At 41.9% G+C, this 8,457-nt stretch overlaps 1 pseudogene; it reads left to right on the forward strand.

Moving 5' to 3' along the window:
- The first annotated feature begins 758 nt into the window (after nt 1-758).
- Nucleotides 759-1,696, forward strand: LOC119540666 (annotated as a pseudogene).
- The last annotated feature ends 6,761 nt before the right edge of the window (nt 1,697-8,457 follow it).

Below are 8,457 nucleotides of genomic sequence, written 5' to 3' on the forward strand. Positions count from 1 at the left end.
CTTCAAGTAGTTCTGAGAGCAAGAAGCTAGAGTGAGGGGGGGTGCAGGCTTACAGAGCAGGCAGGGGCCAGGTCATGATGAGCCTGCATTCCACTAGGAAGGTTGAACTTTCTCCTAATAGCCAAAAGGAATCACTGATGGAATTTAAGCAAGTGCTGAGATGATCAGTTTGGACTTTTGGAAAGATGATGCTGAGTATTAATGAATTGTAGGCAGGGCAAGGGGAGGAGACTGAGGGCAGGAGGACCGGCTAGGAGATCAGTGGAGGAATATGTGAAAACTGGAGACCGAATTGGACATAAGGATGTGTGTGTGTGTGTGTGTGTGTGTGTGTGTAGAGATGGAGAGTTTGCAATTAGAAGAGTACTCAGAAAGTTCCTCTTGTTAAGCAACCATAGTCTTCTACTTGTGATTGGCCACCACAGGACCATAGCCCAGTAGTCTATTGGATGTTGGAGCTGTCCATCCCCTCTGTGGGCTAAGCTGAGGGACTCTTGGGAGATGTAGTTTCTGTGGCTGCCCTGACCTTCCCTGCAGTTTCTGGAAGGCAAGGACCTTTCCTTGCCCTTGTCAGCCGTCTTCCCTAGCCCACCATCACTCCACCCATCCAAACTGAGGCAGGGCTCTGGGCAGCCTTCCAAGAGATCTGGATCTTGCAGGCCAGACACTCAGGAGTAAGAGGTAAAAAGTGGACCGGAATTCTGCAGAGCTGGAGGAGTAGCATCTGCCTCTCCTTTAAAAATGTAAGGAGAGCATGAATGGCGAGCCTGGGCCAGCTGCTGTGTTTGCTGGACCCATTCTTTTATAGAGCTGGGAGCCTATGGCTGTTCCCACCCCTGACCTGCCTCACAAAGAAGCCCATTATTGGAGTGTTAATGCAAAAGTGCAATGGAAAGGATATGCAGAACCTTGGAAAATACTATATTGCTGCAACCTATGTAAAGTATCTGGAGTCCGCAGGTGCAAGAGTTGTGCTAGTAAGACTTGATCTTCCAAATAGAGGTTATGAAAATATTTTCGAATCTATTAATGGGACCCTTTTCCCTGGAGGAAGTGTTAGCCGCAGGGACTCAGATTATGCTCAAGTGGCCAAAATATTTTACAGCTTGGCTGTAGAGTTTTAATGATGGACGCTATGTTTCTGTGTGGGGCATGTGCCTTGGATTTGAAGAGCTTTCACTTCTGGTTAGTGGAGAATGCTTATTAACTCACACAGATACTATTGGAATGACATTGGCACTGAAGTTCACTGGTGCTACAATGCATGCAGAATGTTCCAGAATTTTCCTGGTGATTTGTTCCTGGTATTAGTAGTAGAGACTTTAACTGTAAATTTCCACATGTGAAGCCTCTCCATGACAAATTTTACAGCAAATGAAAAGTTGAAGAAGTTTTTCAATGTATTAACTACAAATACAGTTAATGTTGAGTTTGTTTCAACAATGGAAGGATATCAATATCCAATCTATTATGTCCAGTGGCATCCAGAGAAGGCACCTTATGAGCAGGGGAAAAAGGCATTTCCCATTCACCTAATGCTGTGAAGACTGCATTTTATTTAGCAGAGTTCTTTGTTGGTGAAGCTTGGAAAGACAATCATCACTTTGATTCTCGGTAGAAAGAGAGGGAAGCAGTGATCTATCAGTTCCATCCAACTTATACTGGAAATGTTTCATTTTAACAGAGTTATGTTTGATTGAAAGCCTTTGAATTGTAAATAGAACAACTTTGGGTATTCCATGATTCAACTGTTATAATAAGTTGCTATTCATTGCAATAATAAAAAGCCACAGAGATTCCTTTCTGTGATGTGACTGCTTCTTCAATTAATGTATGAGTGTATGACTGTTTTGATCACATTTGATAATCAAACAGTGAGGGAGATAAATAATTAGAGTGTATTTCATGTATTTCATAGTGTATCTGAAGATAGGAAAAAATAAATTTATTTAAAATACAAAAAAGTGTAGGGAGACAGTCCCCAAAACCATATGTAATTTTGTTTGTTTCCCTGTACTCCTCCTCTTTTCCAGTTTCCCCTCCTTCCATCACCTAATTTCCTAGCTGTGAAAAACATACCAGGTATATGGGGGTTGGGGAGCTGGGGAGGGATTTTAGGGTGAATGAATCACAATTAGAAAGTTCTACTAGTTTAAAAAGCATAATTTAAACCACACCTCTGGCTCAGCCTTCACTTGCCCAGCACCCTGCCAAAAGATAACTGTGCAGTGAAAATAGTGGTTGTGACTCTGTTGAGATTACGGGAAGCTTTGGATGAACCCTAAACTTAGAAAAGCTCTGGACTGGGACCCCAAGTTCCTGGAATCTTTTCAGCCTCAATCTCTTTATCTGTAAAGTAAGAGTGACCAACTGTAATCACCAAGGCCACTTCTAGCTCTAACATTGCATCACTTCTAAAATAGAAATGTTGTCATTGTGCTTGTTCACTGTAGACCCAGCAGCATTCTCTGAGGCCTCAGACAAGTTTGAATGATGATCAGAATCAGCCCCAGTTCCTGAGTAGAGACTTGTTAGTTGGGTGGCAGGGGAAGGGAAAAAGGAAGGCGATCTGCATCTTCAGTCTCCTGTCATTTTTAACACTGGAATCACGGGAAGGCAGGTATCTACCCAGGGGTAAGGGTCATGGCTACAGCAAGGCCCTGGGCTGAAGGAAGAGTTGAGTGATTGAGCAGAGGTCGAGACAGTCAAGGATGCAGATGGAAAGAAGCCTCACACATGGCTTCCCCATCATTTGGAGACAGAACATCAAAGGTAACCAGCTTCCCTCCATGAAGAAGGACACAATACCTAGCCCTAAGGATTAGTTTGGAGGTGAGCATTTATGAGGTGTATGTGTGTGTAGTTCCTATTCTCTTTTCAACATGATCCTAAATGAGCTAGCAAGGATGCTTTGAGAACCTAATGACTAAAATAGATAGTATCACTCTTAAAAAGACTAAAGAAATTCAGACACAAAATGCTTACCACAATACAAAAGAATGCTCCAGTCTAGGTTCAGGTAACTGTCACCCTCAGCCCAATCTGTGTTTCTGGGAGCCCAGGGAGGAGAAAGAGGTAACCATGATGGTAGAGGGGCTGCCCCCATGGAGTTGGAGGAACCAGTATTTGGCTGCTCCATCTTAGGGGTGTTTTTGCTGGTAGGACACTTACTACCACTTCTGCTGCTGCCATTACTACTGCAGTGATCAGAGTGGGGGGCTGCGGTTGAGTTGGTCTCTTCCCCACTGCAAGAATGTCCTCATTTCCAGGGCCACTCTGCACTTGGACAAAGGACTTGGGGGAATGACTTTCTCTGAGCACCCATATACAACTAATTTGGATCAAAATCAGAGGGGCCTTCCTGGATCACATCAAGTAGGTCTGATCCCCACTCTCACCCCATTACTTTTCCTGTTCATTTCCTCTACAGCACTAATCATTTATTTGCAGGTTTATTTAATGACCGTCTTCCTCTCTAAACTATGAGCTCCTTGAGAGCAGGGACATATGTATTTTTATCACTAATGAATACCTTGCACCTAATATAGCATTTGGGCATAAAGTAGACCCTCAAATGCTTTTTGACTGCATAAATGATAACAGAAGGGACTTGGGATGAAGAAAAGTCAGACCTAAGTCTTCTCTCCTTTCTCCCTTCCCTACCCAGCCTGCCCCAACTTGGCTAAGGCCTGTCTACAATCATTAGAAGCTCTGACCCAGAGGCCTACCCATTCTTTGCTTCTGGGTTGAGACAGCATAAAACACAAATCAAAAAAAAAAAACCCAAAATATTAGCTAGTTTCATGTCAAGATTTTGTCCAGGGCCTTGTGATCTGCCACCACTTTGCTCAAGCTATAGCCTATGGCAGGGAGGAACGGAACCAGAGAGTTGTTCTCCTGCTTTCTGCCCACCCACGCTGACCCATCCAGAGATCCCAGACCTGTCCATGACCCAGCAAGACTGGTGGTCAGGTAAAGAGATTCCTTGGTTCACTGTGGCCACCCCAATCTGTTGGCAAGAAGAAAATATGGACCTGTTGATCTTGTCCCCTCTTGAAGCAAACTGCAGCTTCCTCTGAGTAAGCCACAGGAGGTGGCTCCGCCCACTCATGTATATGTCTTAATGGTAGTCTGTGCAAATATCAGAGCTACATTCAGCCTTCCTGGTTACTTGCCTCCACTTAATACAGTTCTTGAACAGCTCACAGCCGAAAGACCTGCAGGTCTTGCATGCTGGGTGACCAATGAGGAAGCAGGCTCACGGTGGGGCCAGCCACAGTCCAACAGACTGGTTGCACGGTTTGCATTATGAGTCAAATAAATGTCTTTGTTGGAAAATCCCTTCTGCGGCAGCCAGACTGGTTCCCATAGCACAGTTGACAGAAATATCTTGCCTGGCCAGACTTATTTCTCTGTGAAGACATTACCACCCACAACTGTAAGCACCAGCTGATTTCTCTTGAGAGGAGAGGACTATTGTCATGAAAACCAGGGCTGGCTTTGGAAGGCCCAGGCTGGGTGAGAGAGAGTACTAATGGGATGCCATACCTCAACCTGGGACAAATTTCTCGCTCCCAGACACCTGCCCCAAGTCTGGTTCCCTTTCTTCTTGGCAAAGCTCCCTGTGGGTCACCTGAAAGTTGGTTTGCGTATCCAGCTTAGAGCTGGGAATAGGAAGTTTAACAGTTTCAAATTTCCAGAGCCTGAAAGATGAATCCATGAATGTGATGAAGCAAAAGAGAAAGGCTTGGAAGGCTTACCCATACAATGGAAGCTGCACCAGTCGGAACAAGAGCCCGGGGAATCAGTAAAGATATGAAGTTGCTTATTCAACATTAATTTAACAGACATTCATTAAGGCCTACTCTATGGCAGACACTGTGCTAAGCACCAGTGGAAGAAGCACTGTGGTCCTGGTTCACAGTTCAGTAGACAAGGCAGATATTTGAACAATAATGGCAGTACAATAAAAAGAAGCTCCAATTCACAATATGTCAAAGCAAGAGGAAGAGGTCATTCTGTTCTGCTTTCTTCTACAGGACTATGTTGCTAGTGGCTTCAGTGTGAGTAAAGGCAAGCGGAAGCTCTCTACCTAGACCCTTTTCTCCTTTTCTCCCCTTCTCTCCTCCCTACGCTTTTCCTTGTCTGCCCTCTCTTCTCTCTTCCTCCCCCACAGCCACCCAATGCCACCTAAGGGCACTCCCTAGCCCCATTAATAGAGCACAGGGTTAAACAAATTGCTGACCCCTGTGCTAAGGAAACAGAACTTCCCCATGGAACTGGGGAAGCTTCGTAGGCCTCTGCTGTGAGGAGGGCTTATTATGTTAGATCTTTATTTTGTAGACAGAAGAAATCAAGTTCAGTTCCTAGGATTTAAATGAATCAGATAGGAATAGTGCAACACAAAGGAAAGAGGAAAGTTATCAGGGTAGTTTGGCTTTGTCTTTCTTTCAAATGTTAATTTAAAATTATGGAATACTTTAAACATAAGAAAATAATTTGAAACCCATGTGCTTACCATCCAGATTTTTAATATGTTAATGTTTTGTCATATTTGTTACTAATCATTTTATGAAAACAAATATTTAGACTCAATGAAAGTTCTACTTCTGTACCCTTACCCCTCCCCCTTTAGAAATCACTTATCCTGAAGTTGGTTTGTGTTATTCATTCCCATGCATATTGTTATATTTTGCTATATTTGTGTGCTAATAAAGATAAATAGTATTGAAATTTTAAAACTTTACATAAAAGATTGATTATTGTACATATCTTTTACTACCTGATTATTTTCATTCACCATTAGGCTGACACGTGTAGCTCCATTAAACTTTTGTATTCCATTGTAAGAATAAAGAAGTTTATTTCCTATTTGTATTACATTTCTTATGCTTTCTATTTACCATGCTTTTTTTCTGATTTCTTTTTTTCTATCTTTCCTGTCTTCTGTATATTGATAGGGTTTTCTTTATTCCCCCCTTTTTTTCCTTGGTAGTACTTTGGAAATTATACATTCTATTTCTATTTTCCTCTAAGATTTAACATGAATAACTGCCTCTAAATGTCCATCCTCCTCCCACAAAATATAAAGAATTTAGAACATTAAACTCTGATCACTCTACTTATTTGCTATGTGTGGTGGTTTGAAGCAGTATGTTTCCCAGGAAATAATGTTCTTAAATCTAATTCATCCCTGTGGGTGAACAGCAACTGTAAGTAGGACCTTTTGATGAGGCTACTTCAGTTAAGGTGTGACCCACCTCATTCAGGATGGGTCTTAATCCTATTACTGGAGTCCTTTGTAAATGAAATGAATATGGGAGAGAGAGAAAAAGCCATGGAAGCAAGAAGATGAAAACAAAGAAACCCAGAAGAGAAGGGAGAGGCCAGCAGATGCTGCCACGCGCCTTGCCATTGGGCAGAGGAGCCAAGGATTTCTGGCAGATGGTCTTTGGGAAGAAAGTATCACCTTGATGATGCATTGATTTGGACATTTTCTTGACCTCAAACTGTAAGCTAATACAGTTTTAATGGATTGTTAAAGCCAATCCATTTCATGGTATCTGCTTTAATCAGCCTAAGAAAAGAAAACACCATGTTATTATTGTCTAAAGCTGTGGTGTCTAATATGATAGCCACTAGTCACATATGCCTATTTAAATTTAAATTAATTAACATTAAAGAGGGTTAAAAGTTCATTTCTTAGGTTGTGTGGCCACCTTTCATGTGCTCAACAGCCATATGTGGCTAATGGCTACCTTCTTGGACAAAACAGATATAGAACATTTCCATTATTACAGAAAGTACCAATGGACAATGCTGTTTAGTTCCACCTAGTTTTTAACCCCCTCCTGTTATTCATTATTAGTAGTATTGATTTTTAGGGTCCATGTTGTCTAAGATTTATCTTCATTTTTAACAATTTATTTGCTTATCATTGCTTTATGCATCCCATTTCTTACTTCTATACTCCAATTCCTTCTTCCTTCAGTTTATCCTTTAGGAGTCCTTTCAACAAAGGTCTGGAGTTTTATTCTCAAAATTTTTATTTTTTCCTAACTCTTCAATTATAATTTAGCAAGGAAAGATTTCTAAGTTGTTGGGTATTTTCTTTGGGTGTTTGAGACTATTATTCTATTCTGTTGAGAAATACTGTTGTTCTTGTTGAGAAATCTGCAGTCAGTTCAAATGTTGTTCCTCTGATGGTAACTTGTCTTTTCTTTTTTGATTGCTTTTAAGATTTTGTCCATATTTCTAGTGCTTTGAAGTTTTACTACTGTGTGTCTAAGTGAGGGTTTAATTATATATTCCTTGCTTAGGTTTTCATTGTGATACTTTGAGGATTCCTGTTTGTGATCAATTCTGGAAAGTTTTCAGCCATTATTTTTTTATTTACTCTGTTTTTCTCCTTCTAGAATTCCCATTAAATGTATTTGAACCTTTTTATTCTATCATTCTTGTCTCTTAACCTCTCTTTAAATTTGCCATCTCTCTCACTGTCCTGCATTAATGGCAATTTCCTCAGTTCCATTTTCCTGTCTAGTAATTCATTCTAGTGCTCTCCTCTCTCTCTCTCTCTCTCTCTCTCTCTCTCTCTCTCTGTGTGTGTGTGTGTGTGTGTGTGTATGTGTGTGTGTCCCAGGCTTCTTTGTATAAGAACAAAGTGATGAGTGACGTCGGGATTAAAACCAAGAGCATCATTGAACTTCACCTTTCCTCCAACTAGTTTCCCCAAAACGCACTTTTTTCCCCCTCTTTGTGTTCCCAATTCTTTCCCTAGTGAATGAAGAACTTAATCTCAAACACTTTGATACAAATTCCAGGGTCTCATTTCCCTAGCTTCTCCCCTTTCTTTTGTCCTCACTCCTGGGAATGTCAGGGATCTCAGTTTGATTACATGGAAGAGCCCAGACTGGTGATCTGGACAGAGGGGAAAACTTGACCCTCAGGGAAAGGGGTGGTGGTGAAATACAGAGTAGTGAAATGACCTCACTGCCTTGGGTGCCAAAATGGGGCTCTGGTGCCAGAGGAAAGATCACTGGTTCCCCTGGGAAAAGAGACCCAGCAGTTTCAAATCCCCTCATTGCACTACTGCTTGATCTTTTGACCTGGTGCAGGTTACAAAAACACACTCAGACCACGTCCTTCTTGAGCCTGAGCTGCTGGGTGATATGGCTGACCTGCTGCAGCGTGGGTTTGGGGGCACAAGTTCTCCAGGTTGCCTCTTGCTTGGTACTATTTTTTTTTTTTTTGCAAGTTTGGGCTGGATTGTTCAAGTTTTGTTACAGGATTTCATTTGTGGTGGTTGTGGTGGTTGCTGTTCCTTTGGAGGTTGAGGGGGTGGGTAAATATGGAAAATGAGAAAGGGTACTTTTTTTGGAGAAATATTTGGATTCCCTGAGTCTCCAGTGGCAGCCTCCCCAAAGTCTTGGGCAGCATCCTTCCTCTAAGCCAAGT

The sequence above is a fragment of the Choloepus didactylus genome, chromosome 7, assembly GCF_015220235.1.
Source record: "Choloepus didactylus isolate mChoDid1 chromosome 7, mChoDid1.pri, whole genome shotgun sequence".
Taxonomy (NCBI): domain Eukaryota; kingdom Metazoa; phylum Chordata; class Mammalia; order Pilosa; family Megalonychidae; genus Choloepus; species Choloepus didactylus.